Below are 13,420 nucleotides of genomic sequence, written 5' to 3'. Positions count from 1 at the left end.
TGCTAACAGTTAATATGATCACATATTTTTTGGTAACAAAATTGAAAAGTTTGTTCTGTAGGTGGGACTAATTAGTCAAGATTGAAAATTTTGCCTATAAACACTTGAATTTCATAATGGAAGTAGTTTCTGGTCTTTACGAAAAAGTAATTTTTTAAAAAAGTAGGGATACTGCACATGAGAGAGGAATCTAGAGTGTTAAAATAGAATAACTATGGACAAGATCTAAAAGTTTTGGAAAATTGTCAATTTTTTCCCAGTGTGATTAAATTTAGTTAGTGCTAATCTTTCATTAGAAACCCTTTTTGAAAATAAATGATGTAATTTATTACACACTGTCCCTTTTTTATGACTTTAGAGAATAGATAATAAATTTATTGCCTTTTCTTTTAAAAATGCTATTGAAAATATATGAGCTAGCTTGTTGTACCTTTCAGCACTAACTCAGCTACAGGAAGACAGCAGTTTTGTCACCTAGGAGAAGTGCTTGAATTATTGATCTGCTCTCGGTGTGGTTGATCCTACATCTAAGTAAATATCCCAGCATTCATCAGCAAATCACACCTCATGCTCTATTCAGTACCTGCCACTACATTATCTTCTAGGGACACCACTGAGATTCCATTAGTTCTATTTCCAGCTTTTAAAACTTGCATTCAGAGACTCCTTGAATCTTCCTTTCCTTTTTGGGGATTCTCAAATTCAGATGTGAGACTTAAAGAAAGCTCAAGTACATTTGTGGAAAAACTGAGGGGAGATAACAGATTTTTTCAGACCACCCAGAAAGCTGGGATGCTTCATCCTTTTCTCTAACCACACTGACTTAAAATCACACATGTCAATAGGGAGTTAGCACAGAAAAAGATAGTCTTCTAATTTCACACAGCTTTGTGAGAGCATTATTCTTTCACTGTTGGAAAGCAGAAGGAAATGGTACCCATAGCCATCACTCCTGAAGAGGTTGCTGAGATATGTGTAGAGATTCACACAATTGAGACTGATGCTGCAAATTGCAAAACAGTATCTCACTGAAAAACATAATGAGCTATTTCAGGAAGCCAAAGTGGGAACAAACAGTGTTTCAGTGCATTTATCTAAGCAATCACAATTCACACTTCAAGGCAACAGAAGCAGTAAAGTAAGTATAGTCAAAGAAACTCAGTTGTCAAGGTGCATTTAATAAATAAGGATGGATGTGATCCTAAAGAAAGAGTGCTCATCTATTGGTTGGTCTTCACCAGCATATTTTCCTCCCAAAGCCCTGGTAGTGGACAGGCTATATAATATTCTTTTCAATACAAAAAATGTGAATTCTCTGCAATAGAGAAAGTACATACAGCTGTTAGGGGGTAGAGGCAAAGACGTACCTTCACCCAGAAATCAATCATGTTATGGTTAGTTATCTCTTTCCTCATTAGCAGCACTGGCTCTAGAACAAACATCTGGTCCAGACAAATGGATCTTTAACAAAACATGGCAATAATTTGTTTTTCAATTTCCTGTAACATCCAAATACATAACCAAGAGCACAGCTCAGAGTAGCACTTCTCTGTATTTTACCTCTGAAAATAAAAAAAAATAAAAAAAAATAAAAGAAGAAAAATTAAGGCAAAAAAGAAAACACAAGGGAGGGCTCAAAAGCAGCAGCTGAAATATTTCTCTTTTGGCTGATAGAAATGTGATAGTTAGGTATCAAAGTCTGTAACACCCACTTGAAGAGATCTTCATGCTAATCTGGGCCTTTGAACACATACAGCACATACCTACCACCATCGACCTCTAAGTCAACACTGAATTTTTAAGTAACATCTTTTGAGGGAGATAGAAACTATTTTTTTTCCCATTTTATTGACTCCAAAACTGAAACAGACACCTCAATAAATAATTTGAGGCCCCCAAAAGAAAAGTTATTATAGACAAGTTTCCAGTGCAGGAAGTCATGGAAAGTCCATGCTCTTAAGTAATCGGAGACACTGCTTTCTGCCTTCAGAGTGAGTTTCATCACTAACATTTTCAGCACGAATATTTAACATTTACTAAAATGTCACATTCTCTTATTTTGCTTTTCTTTTTTTACAGGAAGAGTACCCCCCAGAATACATAATACATCTTCTGTTCATTGCTGCTCTTAATCTTGTAGCTCTCACAGAAAAGTTTAACCCATATGTCATTTTACTTGAGAGTTCTTGCATGCATTTCCTCTCTGGCCATACACACAAAACTGAGACCCAGGCACGGATGAATCTGAGTCCAACATTTATGTACATGGAAACCTATGCAAATCGATCCAAAAAAAAAAAAAAAAAAAAAAAAGTTCTCCGAAAAACCAAAGTCCTCTTGGAAGAAAATACTTTTGTTTAGCATGGGCTACTAGGGATATTGACTTTGAACATAAGTTTAGATGGCTAAACAAAGGTAAGACTTAAAGAACAAGAAGCCTCATTCCTCAGTGAGTAGGAGAGACACTCCATTGATGTGATAATAGACCAGATGACACAAGAATCTGGTCCAGCAAAAAGGTCAAGTTTCCCAACCACTCTACAGCCCTCACTTCTTGCTAAAGGGACAGACTGTCATCTTAACCACTATTTTCTCTCTGCAATGAATTCTCAACCACTCCTTATTCCTTGGTATCAGTTGGTGTGGGAGTCAGCCTAACCAGTATTCCAGGTCAAGCAACCATCACCAAAGAATAATTATACTCCAACTCTAAACCTTGGGAGGGATTTAAGTTGTGGTGATCCCAGAAAAATAGGTTCCAAAGAGTTATGGCATGGCCTATGTTAATACCTCATACATATTCCTAACCCTCGCTTCCCAGTTAATTATCACCATTCCCAGTTCCTAGAATGTTCTCCCTTCCTTGTATCCCCGTTGGCCCTCAGCTGATGCAGTGTTCCACCCAACCCACCCCATTGAACCCTACCTACCCATACTCCACCTCTGCACCACTTTCCCCTATATCCATTGGAACCTAGCCTCAACTCCACCCCCTCTCTTGCCCCATATTTATACCCTGAACCTCCCTTTATCTTTGTCTGCAACCACTGGCTCCTAAATTATTATTGTATTAGGATTGTTGGGCTTTGTCCCACATTTACTTTCATTATTATTAATATGGTTTATGTTACTAAGTCATGGTCATCGTACTGCTCTTTTATTTTTGCCACTTTTGCCCTGATATCTGCAAACGCTAAAAAAGATTGTTGGGGACTACCCTCGACCCCAATAAGTTGGGTGCTATCACTCCAGGCAATTTTTTTTTTTAATGCAAATATCTAACAGGAATGAGAACAAAACAATCAATTCCTACCAAAGAGACCACTAAATAATCTCCTGGAGCTGACAACTTCAAATCATTATTGACGTGTCTGGAAAAGGACTAATGATTTAGATAAGGAGGATGCTTTATGGCATCTTTACTGGCAGTCCTTTTGCCCTCTACTTGCCACCACACTACAATCTTTCTAAAACTTTCATCAGGGAAGGAGGTTAAAGAAAGATGGCTTGTAATGCAGTATCAGATACAGTGCTCCAAAAACTTCAGCTTCTAATCACATCTTATTTTTAATAGTCATCTCCCAGATTATTTATTTTTCAGACAGCAGCTGAAGTTATTTGAACAACTTTGTGAGCAATTTCCTTCACCCCGTTTCTTCAGACATTTGCAGTAATTTCATAGGTACTAGCGCTTTATTTTCTAGCTCATCACTTTTACTATCATTTTGACTCAGAGCTCATTTCTTTGATGTACAATAATTTGTTGTGAGAGTACAGGATATCAAAGGACAAAAATATCTTCATCATCTAATGTGCAGCACAACCTGCATGTCAGAAAGAAATAGTAAGGTTATTATTTATGCTTCCTTTCAACAATCTCTCTTGCACATAGTCAGATTGCTGCATTCAAATTACAGCACACAATTCATTTCAATCCAAAGAAGCTCCATTTAATACCAGGCAAGGAGCCTTGCAGTGTAAAATCCTGTATACTACATTGTACAGAGTAAGAAAAGGCCAGCTCCCTTTGTCTCAAAATTGTTCACTGCTCTTTAGATTAATCTGCAACACCATCCAGAACACAGGACTTGGGTCCTATACTTAACATTTCTTCTTTTTGTTTTCTTGCTTTGGTTTGTTTGTGTTCTTTCCTATTTCACTTTTTCTTTTTGGTGGAAATCTGTTTTAGCCAACCAAGACAGAACCTCTTTTTATTTCATTGTCAACCTATGCCCTGAAAGGTGGTTGATGCAGGTTAGCCCAGGTTTTGGGCTGGATGCAGCAATGGTATAATGTACCTGTCATTCTAATTCATGAAGCTGAAAGGTAAAAATCAGCATCAATAACAAAAAGCGCAACATCAGCTTTTGCTGTTCTCGTCCCTTTTATGTCTATTTGTCTTATTTGGTTCCCAGCAAAATAATATCAGGGCATAAACTTAGGGAAAACAATAGGATCAATTGAATCCCAAGTACATTTTCTTTTTCCAAAAGAGACATTTGATAAAGTCCATAATATTACCTATCATACAGTTTAACTAGAACTCCCTTCTAAAACCTTTTTATATACAAAGGAAAACAACTAGGTGATGCCAATTAAATGAAGACTTCTTACTTTTTATTGTATTACATATTTTTACAGATTTTATTTTAAAATGTATCTTTAAAAACCCCACTTAAATTATACCTCAAATTTTCCAACTTATTTTCTTTTTTTTTCATATATTTATTAAAAGATTAAAACAATTTTCAGTGTCAACTGTGGACTGAATAAGCCAAGGTCTTGCTGAAATTTCACTATCATACAGTGAGTCAAATAACATGAGAGCATTTCAGAGCACTTATGAAAGTAACATTATCAAAAATAAGAGGGTTTTTTTTTTCAATTATGCCATTAGTATGCATTTGTGGGGATGTGGGTATTAATGCCTGTAGTGGGTGGAAGGCAGTATCGATTTCTGATTAAAACCTGACCACTCTAATATTGGCTTTGTTCCATCACATATGACATCTCCTCTGAAATACCTGTGACAGTTCTGAGAGCAAATCTCCATCTAACATTGCTCATCTTGCTTACATCCACCCTTGTTTTCTGCCACCTCGCCCTACACCTGCAACACCTCCATTCCCATTATATCCAGCCACAGCAATGTTTTCATTCAAAAGGAATCCTAATGACTGCCTTCCTCACGAGCACATAAAGGATATTATTCACTCATACAATTGTCTAATTTTCCCCTTAATTTACAATTATTGAGTTTTGGGAGGATGCTGCAATATGCCAGGAATCAGTGTGTTTCTAGGTGAAACCACCACTACAGTCTCTCAACTGTGGTACCCATGGCTGTATCCCACCAGCATGCTGGGACCACCCCAGCTTCTGCTTCCCTCCCATATGCATACATTCACTGGAAAATTAGGCATGTGGACAGTTCAGAAGGAATGTATTGGCATTCCAGACCCTGAAACCATGTCCAGATGACAGCAAGACAAGTAGTGCAGAAAACACAGTGAGGCAGCCTTGTCTCACAGTTTATGTGATTAGGGGTTTCCTACCGTGCTTCCTTGGTGACACTTGACACAGCTGAGATCTGCTAAGGCATTCCCTCTAGACCTCATCTCTCCTAAAAAAAAAAAAAAAAGTCTGCTCCATGTAATCATCCATCATAAATAAAAACTATCTGATAAGTCAAGGCCTCGGGTGAGTAAGTGATTGATCTTCCTGTGATAACCCTTGCTCTCCCTTATGAATTTGTCTGAAATCACTTTTAATCATCACTTGTTTCTTCCTGTTCAATATAAAGTTACAAATCCATCCAAAAAATAACAATGCTTTTCTATGTCTCTGCAAATGTTTAGCACACCTGTGGGCTCCGCAAGGTAGCAAGAACAATAACCACTAACAGTAGCCTCCAGCCCTAGAATAGCCTGCAAATGTTAATGTTTAGTTAACATGTCAGTGTGCAGCATACCCTTTAGCTGAAATTCACAAAGAAAAGGAGAAAGAGGCAAAAAGGCTAAATAAGCAGAAAACAATAGAAAACTAAGTCCTTCTGAAGAAGAGATTTTGTTCTTCAAAGCCAGAAGTCCAAATTATCTGCAGGGTTTCTTCACCATAAATTAAGTATACTATTGTATAATATTCATCTAAAACTAACTCCATATTGCTACTTAACAGGAAAAAAGATAAGAGTATGATTCTATCCAACTTTACATGTGTGGATGTCAGGTATAGCAATATTATTTCAAATTCTACTTCCAACACGGAAAATCTGCAAAAATTTTGGCTGGCTGAACAGAATTTGAGCACAATGCAGAAGCTTACTTAAGTGTGGCAGTACTGAACATTGCCACCCTGGCACTTACTGAAGCACAGGGTGTGCTCATTTCCATATCAATGGGACACATGTTTCTCCTAGACAAAGCTGTTTCACACCACTGCAGCTATTTCAACTTTGGAAATAAATGGAAAGGTTTTTGTGTTATTGTTAAAAAAAAAAAAATGAAACTTATATCCTTTGTGCACAGGATACAGTTAATAAACGCTGTTCTTTATAGGGCTGTATTAGTGATTTGGGGCCAAAGGAATGCACCGCTAAAGCTGTATCCTGCAGGAAAGACAAGCATCACTTTAAATTCAGAGTTGCAGGAGTAATAGTGATGCCTTTCGGATTTAGAAGATTATATTCACTGAAACTTCGTTAGCTTGCTGAATGAGCCTATAGCAAAACCTGGGAATCGACAATAAGGTGAAATTTAAGTGATCTGTCCAAGGTCACAGAGAAACACTGGAAACAATTAACAGTCTGTCCCACTGTGCGTCCGCTCATGTTCTCCTTACCCCACAGAGAAGGAAATACTTTTCAGACTCTCACAAATCAATACTAAAATACACTGTACCATACAAAACAGTAAGCTGTAGAGCATTAGGAAGGAAAAAGAAAACCTTCAGGAAAAGCTGCATCAAAGCACCAGAATTTTTGTCACATCACATTAAAACCCCGGGTACCATTGCATCCAAAAGGGTATTACTGAGAAAGAACCACCTCTTCCCTGCAGCAAAAGCAAGCAAATGGTTCAATGATGCAAAACCAAGACCATTTAAAATCACTATTTTAGCTAAGAGCAAACCAACTATTTTTAAACTTGAAGCTTCACAGCCATGTAAAGAACTCATTATTGTATGTGAATATGACTCCTCAATCTAAATGCCTGTAATCCCTGCCATAATACTTTTACTAAGATTGAAAAGAAAACACAGTCTACTAATCTGCAATTATTCCTTATTCTCTGCTCCCTGGGTTTTCCTTACAATGTTCTTTTCACAATGATTACAGGGAAGAAAAAAGAAGGCAAGAAAAATGTACGTTATTCAGAAAAGAAGTATCAGAAAGTACATTCAAAGATTACCTGTCAACTTGCCACAAGTTGAATTTTATTTCATCACACACCAGCAAATAAGAAGTTTGTTTCTCCAATACTCTTTGAAGAATAGATGCTTTTAAGAAAACAGAAATAGAAACGGTGCTGCTACCTTTTGTTCTCCAGCAACAGCAGGATGGAGGGTCTCTAAGCTCACAAAAATCACAGAAGGGTTGCTGATGCAAGAAACCTTTCAAAATCATCTAGTCCAGCCCTTGTTTAAAAGAAGGGTCAGCTAGAGCAAGTAGCTCAGGGCTGTGTCCAGTCAGGTTTTAAATATCATCAAGCAACTACTTCTCTGGACAATCTACTCCAGCGTTTGATCACCCTCATAATAAAAATGCACTTTCTTAGGTTCAGATGGAATTTTCTCTATTTCCATTTGTGCCCTCTGACTCTTTTCCTGTCACTGGGAGTCACTGAGAAAAGCCTAGCTCCAACTTCTTTGCACACTCCCATCAGGTATTTCTGCACATGAGCAAGGCATCCTTGAACCTGCTCTTCTCCAGGCTGAACAATTCCAGCTTAACCCAGCTTTTCATTTGCAGATGAGTGTCTGCTTGTACTTGGCATTGGTGAGGCTGGACCTCAAGTGCTGTGTCCAGTTCTGGGCCCCTCACTTCAGAAGAGACACTGAGGTGCTGGAGTGTCCAGCAAAGGGCATCAAGACTCATGAAGAGTCTAGAAAATGAGCCTTATGAGAAGTAGCTAAGGGAGCTGTGTTTGTTCAGTCCCAAGAAGGCTCAAGGGGCACCTTATCACTCTCTACAAGTCCCTGAGAGGAAGTTGTGGTTATGTGGAGGGCCAGTTTCCTCTACCCTGCCTGCAGTGAGAGGAACTGAGGGAACAGCCTTAAGCTGAGATGGGAGTTTCAGATTAGATACTAGAAAAATTTCTTTCACTGTTAAGGTAGTCAGGCACTGGAGTAGGTTGCCCAGGGAAGAGAAAGAGTCACTATCCCCAGAGGTGTTCAAGAAGTGTCTGGATCTGGTGCTGGCTGATCCAATTTGATGTTAGGTTGGTGGTAGGACGGGATGATCTTGAACATCTCTTCTAACTGATGGTTCTATGATTCTATTTATTAATGACATATCATAATTAGCAGTTGGTGATCATAACTACTAGAGTATTCTAAAGCTGAAGCAAGATATACCCAGCCAAGACAGGGGCCAAAAATGCTAATGGTAAAGATAAGAAGGAAGGAAGAAGGAATGACACAGTTTTCTAGGCATTTCAATAACTGCTACTGGACAGAAGCAAATTTTATAACTCAAATTATTTTAAAGCTCACTTTCATAGTTCATTGTCCTGGTTTGAAAGACAGGTGTTTGCAAAGCTTCCCTTTGGACTGAAAAAAAAAACGTGATTCTTCCGATTATTATAATTTTGGAATTAAGAGAGCTCTCAGGCAAAGATATGGGGGTAGGAATAACAGTTCTTTACTAGTATATCTAACAAGACAAACAAGAACAACAACAGCTATGAAATTACCCACAAACAGAACAGTAACTCAGTCCCAGTGTTTTTTGGCTGCAGGCACCTTTTCCCTGAGCTGCAGTTCCCGGTGCTGGGGGCGGGCGGGTCCCGCAGAGCCGCAGGAGGGCTGGGGGTGATGGCAGCGCTGTCCCAGGGGGAGAGAGAGATGGAGAGAGAGCTCTCCGCTCACAGTGCGGGTCCTGGTGCTCAGCAGAGTGCTGGATGGTGGTAGTTCACAGCGAGAAGACAGCCGGGCAGGGTCCGATAGTGGTTTCCCGACGCTGGGATGGGACAGAGAGGCAGGAGGCGGCGATCGCCCTTCTCGTCCAAACTCCGCGGGGGAAATGGGCCGAGACCCAGCCTTCCGCTTCCTCTTCTGGCTGTTTGAATCTCGCGGGGCTTTCTCTCTTCCCTCCCGTCCCCTCCCCCTTGTCACCAGGGCTCAGTCAACAGGTATCTTAGCATGACAATGGGGAAAATTCCACAGAGGGAAAAGGGAGAGAACCAACCCCCAACATTCATTCATCTGAAAATTCTGGCCACAACATCCATGAGTTTCTCTACCCAGATGCAATCCCTGAAAGAAATATTCCTTATAATTCAAAGCAGATCTAGCCTCTGGCAGGCAGAAATCTTTTAACTCCTTAGAGGCTGCTTCTTTCTTATTTGAGGACTCCCATTAAAGAGAGAAGCACAAGAGGCATACCTGAACGGAAAACTGTTAAGTCCCATTGATAACACCGTAAATTGCCCAGAATAATACATAAGAGCTGAACCCCACATGTGAACCTGTTATTCCACAAAAAGCTTATCAAGTCTACCTTTATTCCATAAAGTGACCACTATCATTACACCACACTGGAACCAAATTTGGTATAACAGGATATTATGAGTTTGGTTAATGACAAGCATCAGAAGATGTTATACTGGTGTTACCAGGCTGGCAGTAATCAGTTAGGTGCCACAGAGGTGATCAGCCTCCCACACCTGAAATCATGTTCAGAGGTCAAGTCTAAAATTCAACACCTGAGCTAGAAACCATTAAGATCTAGAGCTAATAAAAAATGAACTTTGGGAAAGCCTAGTCCTCAGCATGCTACTTTAAACTCTGAACAAGGACTGCAGGCTTCCAGGAGCCTACACTGCACAGGCAAGGTGCCCCACAATGATTTCAAAGGAAACTTGAACACAGTCAGCCACAGAGCAATGAATCACAGAGAGCAGACCAAACCTGCAAAGAACCAGCCCACAATGGAATCTAAATCCTATCTCTTACCTCTCCCCAAGTCCTTTATGGATATCTAAAATGGGGTATTACAACCTCCCAAGGACAGGAGCTCTCAAAGGATATGTGAAAAAGGTCATAGTTTTTTAGATTTTCCAAAACCAAGGTCTTTCTGAATATGTGCTGACATCACACAGGCACAGGAAGTATTAAAATACAACATCCACATGCACCGATACACCCCCTCTGAAGTGGGGACATTAGAATGACAGGGCAACTGCTGAAAGTATTACAAGCGTGACAACTTGGGATCTGGATACCCACATTAAATTCCTGCCAGTACAAAACTTCCAGTTTCAATGCTTAAGCCTATTTTCAAAATATCCAGCTGTACATTTCTAAAGTTGTGTGGGTTTTAGAATTTGTAAGGAATTAAAGAAGTGCTTTTAGAAGAAGATCCATCACTTCTAACAGTGAAGGCTCTACAGCTGAGAAAGAAAATTGGCTGTTTTGTCATAAAACAAATATCTTCCAAGACACAGACTTCATAGTATTCTGAGAGAGAAAGGTCCAAATCCTATTGGAATATAACAGGATTTAATGCAGGCATTCTAAACTAAAGTGGAATTTAAGTGCCTACATTCAGTTGAAATGCAATTAGATTTGAGTACCTAAATCCCATAACCAGATTGAAAGTCTACCCTCATTGTTTCACAGGATCATGGGGGCAGGTAGGACTTGGAAAAAATATCACATTATGACTCAACTAGAACAAAAGAAGCTGCATTTAATTCAATAAGATTATCCCAGCATTCTCACCTACAGGATTATTTTCTTGGGTTTTATTCTTTTACAACAGAAGGTGGCATTGCTGAACCACCAGTGTTACACAATTAGCATTTCCCACATTCTTCCTCCCAGAAGAGAAAGTGCTGGGAAGTTCACAGAGGTTGCATAAAGTTCTCTTACATTAATAGGCTTTCCTGATTCTGCAAGCCTTAGCCCCTAAACAAGGTTAAATTAAGCCAGTGAACCAGCCAGCATTTTGACACACAGGATTACAGTGGTTGCACAGAATTTGGTTAGGCCTATAACACATATACCAATCCTCTGGAAAACTAAATAAGTTAGCAAATGGAGGCAGAACACAAGTGACATCTGGTACCAATATATGAAGAGGAGGGAAAAAAAGCGCCAGCAAATACTTTCCACTGTTTCACCCATTCAGCAACTAGTTCTGTCGTCCTTTCGCCTCAATAAAGGCAAATTGCAGGGTTCTGCCACAGGGTGGCTCATGTCGCCTGCGATGCGAGTCACTGACAGCCCTTTCTGCTTGCACAAGCCGCCGAAGCAAAGCCATCCTTTCTCAAAGCCGGATTGCCACAGACCGAGGAAACAGGGAAGTACTACAAAGAGAAAGCCAGGAAGAGCACAGACCCCATTGCCATTCACCTGAACCCTGCACAGCTTCTTCCCCGCTAGCGAACCAACAGGCACTCCTGATGAATTTGCGGGTGGATAGAACCTTGTGACGTGAAGGCAATGAGCCCACATTCCTCAGCAGCCAAAAATCCCTCGGACTTCCTGGGAATGTCCAAAGCAGCGGAGAAATTCAGCCTCACGCCTTGTTCCTGTACCTGCTCGCTGTGACTAAGCAGATGTTGTTCTCTTCAAAGGGCATGGGATAGAGCTCCTGTTCAATCGACAGTGCCATTATGAAAACTGACCTCAGTATCACCTGGGTAGAAATTTTATGTTAACCTCTGCAATAAAATAATGTCACAACCTGTTAAGAAGGCAGACTAGCAAGCTGAAAAAAATGTGCATTTTAAGCTATCAAATTATTCTAGACGTGAAAAATACCTGACTTTTTTTTTAAGGAGCTTCATATAGATAGGAAACCTTATAAGTAACTATTTAGAGTTACATACATTCAAATATAAAATATGCAACTGAATTATTGTAATAATGATACACGATCAAACAGGATCAACTACTATAAAAAAAAAGCGTTCTGAAAAACTGGAAATTAGAAAATTAGAATTCCCTTAGAACAAGAATTTTCTTGTTTTGAGCTTTGTTTTCTTTTCTGCCGCTCTATTTTAAGGAATATTTTCATCCTGAGTAAAACAAAGTTTAAAGTTCATAATAATTATATACTCAGTATATTTGGTTTGACAGTGCCATTTTCAAAATGTAATTTGATCAGTTTCCTCAGATTTAGTATGGCATTTTAAAATCTAGTGCAATGTCTCTTCCTGGTACTGGATATTTAAAATAGATCCAAAAAAGTTCCCATTGCATGGCTTCTGAACGAGTAATTAAAAAATGCTTTTTGAATATATTAATTCTACTCACGATGAATACAAGCTACCCCGCCAAATCTGAGGCTATTTCTTTAAAGACCAGCATCAAAAAACAAAACAAAACAAAAAAACCAAACAAAAAAACCCACTAAGTTCAAAATTAATTCCAGACAGTCCAGAGTGGTGCTGAAATAATATGACAGAGCAGGAGGGAGCTAGACAAAAAAAAAAAAAAAAAAAAAAAAAAAAGTCCTCAGCCCTGCAGCCAAGTTTTGCCACGCTATTTGTGTGCTCCTGCCCTACAAAAGTGTGGAGTTTAAGACCAACAAACTGCACAAACAAGAGGTGCAGCATTTTCCAGAGCCGCGAGCACAGGAGAGACCTTGGGGAGCGGATATGGAATTTTAAAGTTATGTATAGAGAACGCAAAACCCAGGAAGAAAGTGTACTTTCGAACAAAAATTGTGCTGTCCATCTTCCCCAGAGTGACATACTGCTGCTTATGTACCCTACATGAGATAGCGAGATACTGATTTATTCCCACCACTACTTAAGAACGGTGCTTTCTACCCTCCATCACCCCGGAAATTCCCAGATTAGCTTGATCCGTGAAGTTTCACACGGCGCTCCACAACCACTCCCGTTACGCTGCCCTGCGCGGGCAACTCGCGGTACAGCGGGGCTTTATGGCAGGGCTAGGTGAAACCACGTTAAGAGCCGGCACTCGGCAGAAGCCCGGGGCTTTCCCGTGCCCAGGAACCGGGAATGCCAAGGCCTCCCCCCTCATCCTTCCGCGCCGAGACGCAGCCACCCTCAGGGGACAGCCCCCGCCCGGCGAGACTACACCGTCACACCACAAAACTACAATCCCCACAATCCTCGTGCACCGGAAAGCGAAGCTCGCGTTGGCGGGCGGGGCACGCCGGTCTTTGTAGTCCCTGCGCGGCCCCGCCCCTCCCGCCGCTCTCGGCAGGCCGCGCCTCCTGCTCCGC

This window comes from Cinclus cinclus, chromosome 1, assembly GCF_963662255.1.
Source record: "Cinclus cinclus chromosome 1, bCinCin1.1, whole genome shotgun sequence".
Taxonomy (NCBI): Eukaryota; Metazoa; Chordata; class Aves; order Passeriformes; family Cinclidae; genus Cinclus; species Cinclus cinclus.
This window is presented reverse-complemented; position numbering follows the sequence as displayed.